A 16143-nucleotide genomic window follows, 5' to 3' on the forward strand; every position below is an offset into this window, starting at 1 on the left:
AGCTTGGCTTTATCGGAGGAACAGAAGGGACACTGGTGTGGCCCGAATGAATGAAGAGGGGAAACGTGGGGGCAGTGGCCTGTCGGGAGTCCAGCTTTTAGGAGAGGCCACTGTGAATGGGGCCATAAGCAGGGGAGAAACCCACCTTGGTGTGCATTTTGAAAAGATCCCCCCTGGCTGCTGTGCAGAGATGAGCAGGAGCGGCAACGGGGAACAGGGAAGGGCTGGGGCGGTCGTGGCAGGAGATGATGGTGGCCTGGAGGAGGCCAAGGGCAAGAGAGAAGGAGTAAAGGGAATTGATTTAGGGTATATTTTGGAGGCGTTGCTGATTGGGGGGGGGGCAAGAGAAATGAAATAATCCACAAGCCACTGGACAAAATCTAACGCGGAAGCCAATGCAGATCAATAGGCATTGGGAGGGTATTTTCCCAGCTCACAACCTCCTCTCCCGAGAGCCTTCCACCCACGGGAACTCTGCTTAGTTCACAATCTGGCCCCTCCCCTGTGGCTGAATAGACTGGAGATGAGCTCATAATTGGGGCTCAGCCAATCAGACCCCAGGGCCCTGTCCCTGACAGAGACCCCAGGGAGATGTGGTTGCCCGCCCATCCACCCATCCCAGCGGAAAGAAAGCGTGTAGCCGCAAACGGAGTCCAACCCGGCTGGAAGTGCCCCCAGCCAAGCAGGGACCGGCTACCCTTTGCAGATCCTTGGCCTGGCCCGGCAGAAATGGGTGTCCCGGGGCAGAGGATGGGAGGGGCGGGCCAGGCTTCTGGGCCACAGGCTGTAGGCGTGCGATCAGAGACCAGTTATCCCCTGGGAAGAGGGAAGGCGCTTCTGTTTCCCGGTCTGGCGAGTGGCTTTCTGTGGCACATCGTATCTTCCCCAAACGGCCACAAGAGTATTTCTTTTTCCCACGTGCTCTTCGAGAACCCTGCCACTCTCCTCCACCAAGAGGGGGAGTCCACATCCGGCCTCTCCGCGGTTGGGCGTGCAGGTTCTACAGGCTCCCTGGGTCCTTTCACCTCGGTTTCTGCGCCTGTAAAGTGGGGATGCCAGTAACAGCAGGTAAATGTTAAGGTGAGCCCCATAAGGACGGGGATTCTGGCTGTTCCCTGCCCTCTCCCCAGAGCCCAGAACAGTGCCTGGCCTATAGTAGCTGCTCAATGAATGGCTGTTGAATGAACGCCTCTGAATCTAATTTTTACTTCTGTGCTTGGCACCAAGCAGCTGTTCAATAAATGCTGGTCCTCCTCACCCCTCCCAGCCTCTCCATCCTGCCAGCCCTGTTTCCACCTGCTCCGGGGAGCCCTCCTGGGCTTCACAGCATCCACTGACGGCCCCGGGGCCCTAGGGTCTTTGCTGCCCCAGGCAAAGTTCTCCACTGATGTCCTCAGCCCATCTCTCACATGCTTCGCCCTATCTGTTGAGCAGATGCTCCCCTTGTTCCCTAGCCCTCCTGCCCCACATGTATCATGCCAGAAAGCGGGGACTAAAACCAGCCCAGAGAGGACCCCCAGCTTCCCTGCCCACCGCTAAACCCCAGGCCATACACACTCTTGCCCCTGGACAGACTGTGGGGGATGTGGCATCTCCACGTCGCTGAGGCCAGATGCCAGGGGACCCTCCCCTCCCCCACCCCTCTTGGCTGCAGGGGCTGCTGTCCCACCAGGGCCAGGGCCATCCCCCATGCGTGACTCCAACATCTGTAATACTTTCCCCTCTCCTTGTGGACCTCCTCCTCCAAATTCCTCCCGCTTCATTATTAGTATATATAAAAAATAAAAAAAATTAAGCTGTCTTAATCATTTTCCATATTAGCTGACAGCCGGCTCCCATATGCCTGGGAATGAGACCATTTCTCCTGTGCCCCCCTCTGCTTTTCCAAAATAACTGACCCCAAACAAGGCCCGGTTGTCAAAACCCCTCCGGGTCGGATACAATCCACGGCCCTGTCTCCTCGGGGTCCTGGCTGGCTGGCGTGGCCTGAGTCAGAAGCAAAGGATAGAGGTTGTCTTGTGTCCCCAGGGCTGATCAGGGTGCTACTCATGAGCTGGAAGTCTCCATTCCTGCTTTGTCTGTTTTGTCCAGCCCAGAAAAGGAAAGGGCACGAGCTCTGGAGCAGACAGGTTGGTGTTCCAACACCGGCTCTGCCGGCCTCCAGCTGTGCGACCTTGGGCAATCCACTTAACCTCTCTGGGCCTCAGGTTCCTCACCTGCAAAATGGCAGAAACAATAGCACCAACTTCTCAGTGTTGGGATGAGGGGTCAAGGTGACGATGATGACAACTCCAGCGAGAGTAACGGTTGCTAGCCACGCATACCCTGCTGTACGACGGGCACCGAGCCAGGCCCCTACCTGTATCCCTGGCAATCAGTCTGCACAACAACCCGCCTTCCAGACGGGGAACAGAGAGGCTGAGAGGTTGCAGATCTCCCCCTGGGAACAAGCAGCAGAGATGTGGAAGAGCTGGGATTCTAATGCGGGCATCCTGACCCCAGCCCCTGCAATCTTCAGGTCCCCTTCCGGTGCTGGCCTTCTGTAGATGCTCCGTAACAGCTCGGTCCCCCCCTCCGTCCCAGTTTCACCTTATCTTTCTCTCTCTCTTGGCCTTCAACCCGAGCTCTGCTGTCTTGTCCCCGCTGCCCCCCACCCCATGCCTGCTAGGCTGTGGGCGTCGGGAGGGTGGGTAGGGGCCCAGGGCCCAGGCGTGATCGACTCAGGAGGGCCCGGCTCCACTCCGACCACTTGTCAGCATCCCCTGGGAGCACTAAAAAGCATGGACACCTGTGTCCCAGCCCTGGCGGTGAAGGGCTAGAGGTTCTGGGCTGAACTTGAACTGAAAGAGAAGTTCCAAGCCAGAAGGGGATATACTATTTCTCCAGACCTCAAGTTGGAAGACTGTTTCTGTTTTTGCTTATTGTGAACCAAACTGCTTTTTTTTTTCTTGACCAAAAAAGGATGACGAGTTGGTTCATAATAGAAGCCCCCAAGAATTCTCCTAGAATTTACCCAAAATATATCCCTTGGCTAAAATACTAGAATATTTATATTGCTATTGGCCTGTCATAAAGACTTGCAGTATTTCCTCTACACCCTCGATCCATACCCCCATAGGTCCAGCTTCGCCACATGGAAAATTCTTTCTAAGACAGGCACTTTGCATATGTAATTCCTCATCCTTTCTAAAGCCCTGGGTGGGGGACGTATCATTTCTCTCCATTTTACAGATGAGGAACCCAAGGTTCAGAGTGGTTAAATGATCTGTAAGAGTCACACCTGGATTTGAACCCAGGTCCCAACTGCAGAGCCACAGTTTTGCTGACTCAGCCTCTCCAGGAGGCCCGTGGTCCCACCAAGAGACAACTCTGTCCCACGGTCCTGACCCACAGCGTGCGAACCCTCCCACCTTGAGCCAGGCTGGCCTCCGCCCGGAGAGACGGCACCGCATCCAGCTGCCCGGGCTCAAATCGTAGCTCAGCCCTTCACTAACCATGACAACTCGGGCACGTCCTTTACCGCCTCAGCTTCTACTCTCCCCTTTGTTCAGTAGAAATACCGTCTCCCGTCTTGCAGGGCTGTTCTGTGGAACGAAGCCATCCCGTTCTAGCACAGAGCGGCCAGAATTCTTACTCTACTTCTAAGTCCCGAAGTGGGGCACACCGAGCAGGTGCTCAAAAATCGCTCCTTGGTGGCAAACGGGAGGCTCGAAACAACAAAAACAAGAAACTAGAAAGAAATGTGACAAAACATTGGCAATAGAGCCTTCTGGGGATGAGATGACGGGTGATTTTGTTGTCTTCTTCGGGATTTGTTTTTCCCCAGGCTCTCAGATGGAAAGAACATTACACCGCGTTTCCCTAATTCTGGGACGGCGTGAGCTCTGATATGCACCATCGACGGCATTTTTTTTTTTTTTTTTTCAGAGGAAAAGGAGGAAATGCTACCGTTCGGAATCGTAAGACTTCTCCCGATTTTAGAAAAGTTAACGTCTATGGAGGAAGCCTTCTTAGGTCAAGGAAATAGTGTGGAACCAAGTAATCACAGTGGGGGCCGTCGGCAGGGGAGAATAAAATTTATTTTTATTTTTATTTTTAAATTTTTTTACCGTTTATTTATTTTTGAGACAGAGAGAGACAGAGCATGAACGGGGGAGGCGCAGAGAGAGAGGGAGACACAGAATTGGAAGCAGGCTCCAGGCTCTGAGCCATCAGCCCAGAGCCCAATGTGGGGCTCGAACTCACGGACCGCGAGATAGTGACCCGGGCTGATGTCGGACGCTTAACTGACTGAGCCACCCAGGCGCCCCTAAAATTTATTTTTAAAAGACTCCTGGGGGCGTCTGGGTGGCTCAGTCGGTTAAGCGGCCGACTTCGGCTGAGGTCATGATCTCGCGGTCCGTGAGTTCGAACCCCACGTCGGGCTCTGTGCTGACGGCTCAGAGCCTGGAGCCTGTTTCGGATTCTGTGTCTCCCTCTCTCTCTGACCCTCCCCCGTTCATGCTCTGTCTCTCTCTGTCTCAAAAATAAATAAACGTTAAAAAAGAAAAAAAGAAAAAAAAATAAATAAAAGACGCCTGGATCAGGGTGCCTGTGTGGTTCAGTCAGTTGAGCGTCCAACTTCGCCTCGGGTCACGATCTCGTGGTTCGTGAGTTCACGCCCCGCACCCGGCCCTCTGCTGTCAGCTCAGAGCTCAGAGCCTGCTTTGGATCCTCTGTCCCCCTCTCTCTGCCTCCACCCCCCCCCTCAAAAATAAATAAAACATTAAAAAAGGAGAAGAAGAAAAAGATACATCACTTTCCAGAACCCCAGAACATCAGCTTAATGCTGCCAGCACACATCTGACTGACCTGGGCTCTGTCCCGGTCCTCAAAACCCAGCACCTCTGGGCTGGGACCTGAGAATCTATATTTTGTGCTAACAGAGCAGATCCTAGAAACCGTGCTGGAAACAAATCTCCCCCTCCTCCACTTTCTGTCCCCATCTTACAGATGAGAAATCTGAGGTCCCTGAGAGGAGTCATTAGGACCCTCTAACATACATGAATGGCACAAGCAACCAATCCCCCCCCCCGCCTCACCCCAAAGGGTCTTTCTCACCCCCTACCCCAGCCCTTCCCCCACTCATTGCTCTGCCCACCCTGAGATGTTTCTTCCCTCTTTCCCTAAGGGAGTGTCCCCTGTTCTTCATTAGGAGATTCTGGGTATTTTTGTCTCTCCGAGTACAGTATTCTATTGCCAGCAAATAATTTTAAATAGAAAAAACATGCCCCCAAATTAAACTGGAAAACAGAAAATAAATAGGAAGGGAGTGAGGTGAGTGTCTGCCTGCTCTCTTGGTGAAGCGGGTGGGCTCCAAGCCTCCTCTCCCACCCCTCTGAGATGGGATCACAGCACCCACCTCCCGGGTGCCGTGAGGACCAGGCAGGAAGTGCGAGAGATACACTCTGCACGGAGCATCTGTGTTCATTCCCGTCCACAGTTGCTTGATAAGTGACTACTTACTTGCTCTTCGGACTTTGAGATAATCACGTGAAGGAAATGGCGAGGGACCCAAAGTCCTCTACTTGGCTATTTCCCTATCAAGAGCCGTTTTATTTGTTTACTTTTTACTACTTATTTATTTTGGGAGGGCGCGTGCGTGCAAGTGAGTGAGGAGGAGGGGCAGAGAGAGAAGACAGAGAATCCCAAGCAGGTCCCGAGCCACCAGCACAGAGCCCGACTCGGGGCTCGAACTCACCGACCGAACCGTGAGATCGTGACCTGAGCCAAGATCAAGAGCCGGATGCTTAACCGACTCACCCGGGCCTTCCATCAAGAGCCATTAAAAAATTTTAAAAATTAATTAAAATTAAATTAATTTAAAATTAATTAAAACTAAAACATTAAATTAAAATTAACATTAAAAAATGTTAAAAAAAATGTTTGTTTAACATGTGTTTATTTTTGAGAGGCAGAGAGAGACGGAATGTGGACACGGGAGGGGCAGAGAGCTACGGAGACAGAGAGACTCCAAAGCAGGCTCCTGGCTCCGAGGTGTCAGCACAGAGCCCGATGCGGGGCTCGAACTCACGAATCGTGACATCACGACCTGAGCCCGAGTTGGACGCTTAACCCGCGGAGCCACCCAGGCGTGATCAAGGGTCATTTTAAAACAGGCCATCCGATGTCAACTGTTCACAGCTCAGAATGACCTTCCAAAAGCCTAACACAGAGCCTATGTTCCTCCAGCTTTAGAACTTTCCAACCCTCCCCATTGTCTATAAAACATAGCGAACCCGCTCAGCCTCAGAATCCCCCTGGGACAGAGGTCCTGAAGGGTTTCCAATGTCAAGTTTCACCTTCCTCTACCTTCCTTGCACCCTCTGCCCTCCCACCGACGTCCACCTCCTTTCATCCCCCAGGGAGGAGTCAGGTGCGGGGTTAGGTTAATCCGAGACCTTACCTTCAGCCACACTTTTGTCACGGGTCAGAGCGAGACCCTCCCTTATTTTATTATCTGTCCCTCTCAGGCCCTGTTCCCGCTGTCATCTCCCTGCACCTCAGCAACCCCTCTAACACACCTGGCAAATGCTATTAAATATGCACATGGCCTCAGAGATTATGCGATGTTGTGCTCTGCATGTGTGTTTTTCATTTCACCTAAATGCTATTACTAGAATTGTTTCTTGTCTTTCCCACTCAACCAACACTGGTTTAAGATCTCGCTTCCATGTACGTTGCTTCTCACTCCTGCATCGTCTGCCACGGGGAGCCTCCTCCATGCTTTACCTGCCTCTTCCGCTGGGGCCGGAGGAAATAAACCTCTGGACCATACGTCGTGCAAGAGAACCTAACAGCTTCTGCTTATCACGTGGGCCGGTCACTGTATGTTCATGTACTGTGGCCCTTTAGAAGACCACAAACCATCATAGTGTCTGCCATTGTTTTCAATCACCTCCACCAAAGAAATGGCCACCCCCTTGGGGGAGATGTTGCCCCCATTGGGAATGCATCAGCTGAGGCCATTTCCCTCGTGTGATTGGCTAGAACATGGACCGGTGAGCTTGATGTGGACAATAGATGCGAGAGCCACAATGGGGGAAACAGTTCCTTTTCCACCTTTGTGCTTATCATGGCTGGGTGTGATGTCTGGATCTGCGGCAACCATCTTGTGACTACGAGGACAACCTTGATGTGCTTCCGGTGGCCAAATAGGGTACCAGAACCTAGACCATTGATCGTATTGTTGAACAAAGTAACCATCCCTGAAGGTGCCCTAGCCATGAACTCCCTGTTACATGAAGTAATGCATTTTCTCTCATCGGTTAAGCCTGTCCAACTGTTTTGTTGTTGCCTTTGTTGTTTGTTTTGCTTTGTTTTGTAATGGCAGCTGAAGGCATCATAACATTCTGTTCTCTTTCCCAGTAAGTTCTAGCGAATATCCCGAGGCAGAGGCTCACCGACCCTGATGGGCCAAGAGCCCATCCCCAAACTAACCACGTAGCAGGCTTGGGTCCTGTGCCCACCTACCCTTGTGGCTTAAGGGCAGGAAGGGATTCACCACACCTCGACCTAGAGTGGGGGCCGTTCCTCAGAGGGAGACCAGCAAGGTGTTTCCCAAAGAGGTCATGAATGCTAAGAGGGTAGAGAGGACAGCTGGGTTCCACACCCACCCTGCCCCTTCTGCAACGAGTACCTTCCAGGGCCCCACCCCTCCCATCCCCCAGTCCCCACACTTGTCTTCATTGAACTCACAGCTTCCTCTGCTGGAAGCTGTCCCCAAGACCCAGCTGAAGTTGACCACTACCCTGGTGGTGCCTCATGGGGCATTTGTAGTCTACCTTGGCCCTTGAGTGGCCAGTCTTCACAGCATGCAACCATCCATCCACCCATCCACACAACAATCATTAACGAGGGCTTTCGATGGCCACCCACAGGCCTTGGGGTACCAAGGAAGAATAAGACAGAATTCCCATCCTCAGGGATTTCACAGTCCGGGGGAGGAAGCCAGACTCACAGACCTTCATTCCATCCGCATCTATTGGGACCTTCTCCATGCTGGTTCTCAGGTACAGAGACGAGTAAGATATTCCTTCCCAAAGAAAGAGGAAGTTCCCCAGCTGGGGGACAAAGAACAAAGAAGTAAAGTGCATAACGAGGTGTAGAAGCCACGCCCACTGATCACTCCGACTGGGAAATGGCAAGATGCCTTAGACAATCTTGGCCCTGGGGGGGTGCCCTGACTACGTGTATGCCAGGGAAGTTGGGCGCCATTTGCCCGGGGGTCAGGTGCAGCCGATGCCTTTGTGGCCTGACTGAGGCCACCCTTCCCCTCACCCCGGGTCTGCAGGGCTCCTGCCCCCCGGGGTCCTGCTTGCATAAGGAGACCTGGATCTTTTGGGAAGGAGAGAGCGGGAGGAGCCAACACCTGGCCTCCAGGAATCAGAATTGATGCTGTGGGGCGGGGGGGGGGGGGGGGGGGGGGGGGGGCAGGGGCGGGATCTGTGCGGGCAGATGCTAGGAGTTTGCGGTGGAGACGCTGCTTGTTAGGGACCAACATCTGCGGAAGGGAGGGAAGAAGGACTGAGCAGCAGACCCAATACAGCCTTGGCCTAGCTGACGAGGAAGTCGGGAGAAAGAATTGCCCTTCAGGGTGGCCCCAAAGGGGCCTAAATGTCTGGATCTTTATTCCCAGCCCTCTCGTCCTCCAGATGCAGGCTGCCCCGGGGAGCCACGACTTCTGTCAAAACTGCCGACCCTGCAGGGGCTGACGCTGAAGTCTCCTGGCCCTCGCCTACGACTGTCGGGTCCTTCAGGGTCAGCCTCGGCTCTAAGTGCCACCATTCTTTTTTTTTTTTTTTTAATTTTTTTTTTCAACGTTTATTTATTTTGGGGACAGAGAGAGACAGAGCATGAACGGGGGAGGGGCAGAGAGAGAGGGAGACACAGAGTCGGAAACAGGCTCCAGGCTCCGAGCCATCAGCCCAGAGCCCGACGCGGGGCTCGAACTCCCGGACCGCGAGATCGTGACCTGGCTGAAGTCGGACGCTTAACCGACTGCGCCCCCCAGGGCGCCCCAAGTGCCACCATTCTTAGGGCCACTTCTTCAAGAGGCCCACCGCGGTAACCACAATTAGGCAGACCTGTCCTGGGGCATCAGTGTGGCCCCAAATCGGGTCTAGAGGAACCCCCAGAAAAGCCGAGTTATTTCACACGCGAAGTTTTTTCAGCTGTGAAGCGAAACCTTTAAGTCTGAGGCGGCCCGGGGAAACCTCCGATGGTGAAGCGCACTGGACCAGGAAAGCAGGCAGGGTGCACGCAATTCTTGCTTGGCCACCGTTAAAAGAAGAAGCAAAACTCCCCGTGTGCTCACACGGAGGGCTCCCCCCCGTGTTTGTCCAGGAAGCCGTGAGAAAATAGGAGCGACAGTGTAACTGCCATGGCGCGCAGATGCTTTCTAGGGAATGCCAACCCCTCCGCCTTCACCCCATGACCTTTCCTCACTGGCTCACCGTGCTCAAGGTCAACCCTCCAGCTCTCGGTCCTTTGCGGCCTTTGGGTCTTTGGAACACACAGCCCCTTTTGCCTGAGTTGCTCCTGGCCCAGCCCAGCTTAGATCTCAGCCGGAGTGTTGCCTCCTCGACAAGCGCTTGGGCCTATGCACACAGATTTGTGTGGACCCGGGCCTTGCGTCCAGCAGATAGTGATTCCAGGAACAAGCATGGATGGGTGAGCCCATGAACCCGATCTAACCCCCTAGCCCCACCTCTCACTGCTGTGTCTCCTCACTCCTCCATTTTCTCCTCTGCCAAAAAGTCAGTAGGAATACCTTCCTGGGTCAGTTAGGAATGCTTCTGCAGCTGCAAACAGCAGAAACCCCGACGAAGAGCTGCTTAAACATGATCTCCCAAGCAAGAAGCCTGAAAGGAGGAATGCCAGGGCTGGTGTACCGGCACGGTCACGTGACGAAGGACCCATGTGCTCCCGCGTTCTCTCTCTCACCCCGTCTCTCCTTCCTTCTCCCTCCCCATCTTCCTCTTCCCACCGCGTCCACTCCGCCGCTGATCAACCATTTGCCTTTTGTCCAAAAGCCTGCTGCCTCGTGATCTCGAGATGACTGCCGAGCTCCAAGCACCACCTTCAAGTTCAAAGCCAGAAGAAAGCTCTGAAAGGCGAGATGCCGTCTACGGACTCTGCTCACACGCCTGTGGCTTTTATCAGGAAACAGTATCTTTCTGAGAACTGTCCCATCCGATCCCCCTCGCATCCCGCTGGGCAGACACAGCCACTCCGACAGGCGAGGAGAGTGGGAATGCCGGGATTAGGCATCGGATCTTCGGCCTCCCTGGGGGGAGGGTGCAAAGGGAAAGAGGGCAGAATGGACTCCTGGGTCATCAGCCCGTCGTGTCTCCTTTTCTACTTCACAGCAGAAGAGAACTTGTGTGAAAACTCGACTTGCTGGGAGCTCTCTGAAGGCCACCGCAGGTCCGAGAATAATCTGCCTTCCTAATTACTCATGACCTAGTAAGAGAAATCAGTTTTGGAAGCGATCGGTAATACTTTGCATTTGCGTAACTACAGGCTTTTCAAAGCGGGAGAGAAAAGAAATTACTAAGCGCAGCCCGGGTCCCAGGACTTTGGCAATGCATCATCCTCCCCGTGACCCCGCATCCTCCCCGTGACCCCTTCGATCCAGCTGAAACAGCCTCGCCGCACCACCCCGATCCCCTCACTGCCAGACCCTGCGCTTGTTTTCCTGACCTTATAACTATTCGAATCCCCCTCAGCATTTGGGCTGCTGAATTTGACCGGTTGACCTCTCCCTCCTCCATCTGATCCTGGGGGCTCCTCCCCCACGGGCAGGCGGACCAACTCGGGTCTCCCACCTCTGCTCTTCTCCTCTGTCTCCCCTCCCCGTCTATCTCTGTCCCCGAGGTTCTCAAAGCCTTGGGCGCCTCAGCGTCACCCAAAGAGCCTGCTGACGCGCAGATGGCCGGTCTCCCCACGCCGCTGCCCGCGACTCCACAGTCTGCGATGAAACCTGAACGTTTCAGGTGATGTGAAGCCGCTGGTCCTGGGACCACGTCTGGAGAACCACCCACCGTCTCAGCTGGTGTGCAGGGCCCTGGCTCTCAGCCTTGGCCGCGTGTTAGAATCTCCGGGGAAGCCTTAAAATGCTGATGCGTGGGGCGCCTGGGTGGCGCAGTCGGTTAAGCGTCCGCCTTCAGCCAGGTCACGATCTCGCGGTCCGTGAGTTCGAGCCCTGCGTGGGGCTCTGTGCTGATGATGGCTCAGAGCCTGGAGCCTGTTTCCGATTCTGTGTCTCCCTCTCTCTCTGCCCCTCCCCCGTTCATGCTCTGTCTCTCTCTGTCCCAAAAATAAATAAACGTTGAAAAAAAAATTAAAAAAAAAAAATGCTGATGCGTGGGTCCCATTCCCCCAGAGACTGAACTGACTGGTCCGCACGATATCCTGGGCACCTGCAGCTTTGTAAACCTCCACACGTGCTTCCCCTGTGCACCCAAAGCTGCGACCCCCCCGGGTGGATACCCCCTGCATGCTGAGGACTCCTAAATCCATTTCCCTTTCCCAGACTTGCCCTCCGAATCCCCACCTGATTCAGCCGCTCGGTATCTCCACCGGGCTGATGCACAGCATCTCAGCGTTAACACAACCACAGTGGAAGTCTGGATCTTTGCTTCCAAACCTGTTGCTTCTCCACCTTCCGCGTCTCAAAAGACCGCAGGCTACAGCCCTTGGAGGCACCCTTGACCTCTCTCTCCCCGTCCGGCCCCGCCTGCAATCCTTCGGCACGTCCTGCCAGGGCTGCCTCCAGAACACGGCTCCCAATCTCCTCTTCTCTCCACCTGCACTGCTAACGCCTGGGTCAGGGTACCACCTTCCCTGGCTGGTCCCCGCAGCATCCTGACCTCCTCGCTCTTTCCACTCCGTACTCCCTCGCCAACGCACTCTTCCTCAGCGCGGCCAGAATCATCTCTGCAAATCATACACCAGACCATGATGTGCCCCGGCTTCAGGTCCAGCAAAACAACGCCTCCACTCCTGCTTCCTCCTCAGCCTGACCTCCCGCCACACTGGCCTGCCTTCTCTCCCTCAAACACACCCAGTTATCTCTTGAATGTGCTTTTCCACTCACCTGGACGACTTCCCTGGGTCCCTCTGCATGGGGCCAGCGACTTCTCACCTTCCAGGTCTGTTTACGTGGTACCTTCCCCAAAACAATAACCCCGGCCCACTTGTTATATACTTGGTTGTCCTCTGTCCCCTTCTCAGCCCCTATGGGTCTACGATTCTTTGATTTGCCTATTTACTGGTTCGAGGAGTTTCCCACTAGCCTGTGAGCTTCTTGAGGGCAGGAACCGTGTCTGCCTTGTTCACCGCTGGAGCCTCAGCCCCCGGGTGAGAGAAAATGTCTGGAAGTTCCTTAAGAATGGCGACCACAGCCTGTCTACTCCTTTAGCACTGCTGTGTGCACAGCCCCTGGCCCTGAGCGGGTGTTCAACAAAAGCTTCCCGAATGATTCTAACGGCGTTTACCTGTCGGACTTCTAAGACGGTCTCGTCTTAGTTTCCCCACGAAAGGGGGCGAGCGATTCCAATACCCCTTCCGACAGAACTGCTACCCCATCCTAGAAGGAAGGACCGGCAGTCACCCCTGTTCGATGGAGGTCATCGGCTGCCCTTGCCCCCTCTGCAGCCCTCTGTTTCCCAGGCGACCCCGGTGGACCAGCCTGTCCCAGAAACTGGAGCACAGGCTCCGTTATGAGCTCTCTGCAGGAAGATGTTTGACTAACTGCCTTTGCTAGCGGGTAGTTGATCCCCCAGGGGGCTTTCTCTAATTAAAACCAAAAGTGAAACAATAACTGTGCCGGAGCATATGCACATGGTGCCGCTTAAAAGGGACAGATTTACAAGGTGTCAACAACTCCAGAGTAGCCCCTGCTCCAGCATCAGGTGCTACAAATCATCAAAATTGGAACCAAATGAGTCACCGGGACTCGAGATACAACATCCAGTGAGGGCTGCTGGGTGGTTCTGAGAAATTTATGAAGATTATTTGAAACGCACCGAATATGTTCCTGCCACAGGCCCTTTGCACTTATGGCGTATGCTTGACTTATAGATTTAAGTACGGTTTATGGTGTCTAATCCATTGAATTTTTATCCTAAGTGACACTCAAATTGTCTCATCTTCGGCCAGTAAGAAACTCTTTAAGTTGGCTCTTGAGTCCTTTGGACATTTCTCCACTAGTCTTTATATCTAGTAACATTTCTGTGTAGTATGACAAAATACTCCAGACTTTTCTTACCCTCAGGCCCAACACAGCTGTTTCTTCAAGGAGTCCTGATTCCTTTTAACAGGAAATGATACCTCAAGACCAGGGTCTGGATGCTAAGGATGTTCATTGTTAGTGGGCTGGTCGTGGCCTTGCTAGTGGATGCACATGTATGTAGAATAACACGGAGAGGGGCCCCTGGGTGGCTCAGTCGGTTAAGCGTCCGACTTCAGCTCAGGTCACGATCTCGCGGTCCGTGAGTTCGAGCCCCGCGTCAGGCTCTGGGCTGACGGCTCGGAGCCTGGAGCCTGCTTCCGATTCTGTGTCTCCCTCTCTCTCTGCCCCTCCCCCGTTCATGCTCTGTCTCTCTCTGTCCCCAAAATAAATAAACGTTAAAAAAAAAATTAAAAAAAAAAAAAGAATAACACGGAGATTCTACTGGGACTTTCAAGTCAACTCAGAACTGTTTAACTTCTTTCCAATGTATGTGTATGTTTTTTTCTTACCGGAGAATTCTGTCCTTCAGGAGAGGTTCATGGAAACAATGTTGCCAGAGTACTTGCATGATGAGAACACTCTGTGCCCTTTGTATTCTGGAAACTGGTTTTGATGGATACAAAAACTTTGGTCATCATTTTCTTGCCTCCAGGATCCTAAATGTTGCCCTGTTTCCTGCTACCATAAAGCAGTGCTTTCAAAAAAAGAAAAAATCTGATGAAATCCAATGTTCTTTGTTTGTGTAAGGGCTCTATTTGCCTAGATACCCTTTATTTTTCTGTCAAGTGATTTTACTGGAATATGTCTTGGTCAATTTAGGTCAATACCGTCAGGTGTGTGGGGTTCTCTTTCAATACATAATTTCAAAGTTGCTTTCTGCCTCAAGAAAGCTTTCTTTTTTAAAAACAAGTTTATTTTTATTTATTTTGAGAGAGATTGAGAGCAAGCAGGGGAGGGACAGAGAGAGAGGGAGGCAGAATCCCAAGCAGGCTCAGCACCGTCAACACAGAGCCCAGTGCAGGGCTCGAACTCACGGACAGTGAGATCCTGACCTGAGCCAAAATTAAGAGTTGGATGCTTAACAGATTGAGCCACCCGGGGGCCCCAAGAAAGCTTTCTTGAGTTGTGGTTTTTAGTGTTTATTCTGTTTGGTCTTCTTCCTTTGATTTTCTCTTTTAGGAGCTCCTGTTATCCATATGATGTATCTTCTTGGCTTATCAATATCAGTCACTTTCTCTTGAGTCTTTTTAATGTCTCCATTTCTTTTTGATCGTTTGAGAACTTTCTCCATTTTTACTTTCCCTTTCTCTTCTAGTATTACTTATTGTGTTGATTCACTCTGTCCTTCTAGTTTATGCTTCACTTTTTTAATAGCGTTCTTTTTATTTCTAAATATAATTTCTGAGTTTTTCCTAATGGCTTCTGACTCAATTGGAAACAGCACATCGCAGTTCTAGTCTACTTTATGAACATGTTTCTCTGGAAGGCTTTCAGGATCTGGAGGGATATTATCGTCCATATATTTTTTAATAACTTAGTTTGGGGTTTGACCTTGATCCTTTTCCCAAAGTTCGTTTTTACGTTAAATTAGGTTTTATTTTTTTTTTAAATTTTTTTAACGTTTATTTATTTTTGGGACAGAGAGAGACAGAGCATGAACGGGGGAGGGGCAGAGAGAGAGGGAGACACAGAATCCAAAGCAGGCTCCAGGCTCTGAGCCGTCAGCCCAGAGCCCGACGCGGGGCTCGAACTCACGGACCGTGAGATCGTGACCTGAACTGAAGTCGGACGCCCAACCGACTGAGCCACCCAGGCGCCCCACGTTAAATTAGGTTTTAGAAGCGGGGCGGGAGTGGGGGAGGCGTTTAGAATGCACACACTGTTCAAAGGAGCTTTTCTAAATTGTTAGAGCTTCCTCTTTTTTTTTTTTTTTTTTGTTTTTAGACAACATCCAGAGATATGGTGGCTTGCTTTCTGAGATGTTCTGGTTCTATTCTCCTCCCCCACTTGAGTCAGAGCCTTTCTCCTTCTTCCGGACCATCTTCATCACGCTCAATTTTCTTTTTTTTTTTTTTTCAACGTTTATTTATTTTTGGGACAGAGAGAGACAGAGCATGAACGGGGGAGGGGCAGAGAGAGAGGGAGACACAGAATCGGAAACAGGCTCCAGGCTCGAGCCATCAGCCCAGAGCCCGACGCGGGGCTCGAACTCCCAGACCGCGAGATCGTGACCTGGCTGAAGTCAGACGCTTAACCGACTGCGCCACCCAGGCGCCCCAATCGTGCTCAATTTTCAAGAACTGTCGGCTTTGGGGCTTATCCTACTCTTAGGTCTGCCAGACACAGGTTGCTTACCTCTGCTTCCTCCAGCACAGGCTGGATATCTCACCGATTTTGTGGCTGCCATGGTTTCCCCACAGTGTGCTTATACTCGGAGTTGAAGGGAACTCAGTGACTTAGGTTTGCTATAAATGTTATCTATGGATTTTGGTTTGCTATCTGTCTGCTCTGTTTTTTATGGGGAGTTTGGGAAGATCCAAAAACTATGTATCTAGTATTGCTGCCATCTTTCCAGAATTTTCCACGAAATTAAAAAAAAAAAAACAAGTTTTAATGTTTATTTATTTTTGAGTGAGAGAGAGACAGAGTGTGGACAGGGGAGGGGCAGAGAGAGAGGGAGACACAGAATCCGAAACAGGCTCCAGTCCCTGAGCTGTCAGCACAGAGCCCGAGGCGGGGCTCGAACCCACGGACCGCGAGATCATGACCCGAGCCTACGTCGGATGCTTAAGCAATTGAGCCACCCACACGGCCCCAGGAAATTTGTAGTTTAGATTTTAATGTAATTTTTAATTTAGATCACATTC

General features: G+C 52.2%; 1 long non-coding RNA gene across 1 annotated transcript; it reads left to right on the plus strand.

The window, feature by feature from the left end:
* The first annotated feature begins 399 nt into the window (after window positions 1–399).
* Window positions 400–4092, plus strand: LOC109498564. Its single transcript, XR_002155388.3, has 2 exons — window positions 400–1068; window positions 3827–4092. It is a non-coding gene; the product is annotated as an uncharacterized LOC109498564 (long non-coding RNA).
* Window positions 4093–16143: the final 12051 nt, after the last annotated feature.

Source organism: Felis catus, chromosome A3, assembly GCF_018350175.1.
Source record: "Felis catus isolate Fca126 chromosome A3, F.catus_Fca126_mat1.0, whole genome shotgun sequence".
Lineage (NCBI taxonomy): Eukaryota > Metazoa > Chordata > Mammalia > Carnivora > Felidae > Felis > Felis catus.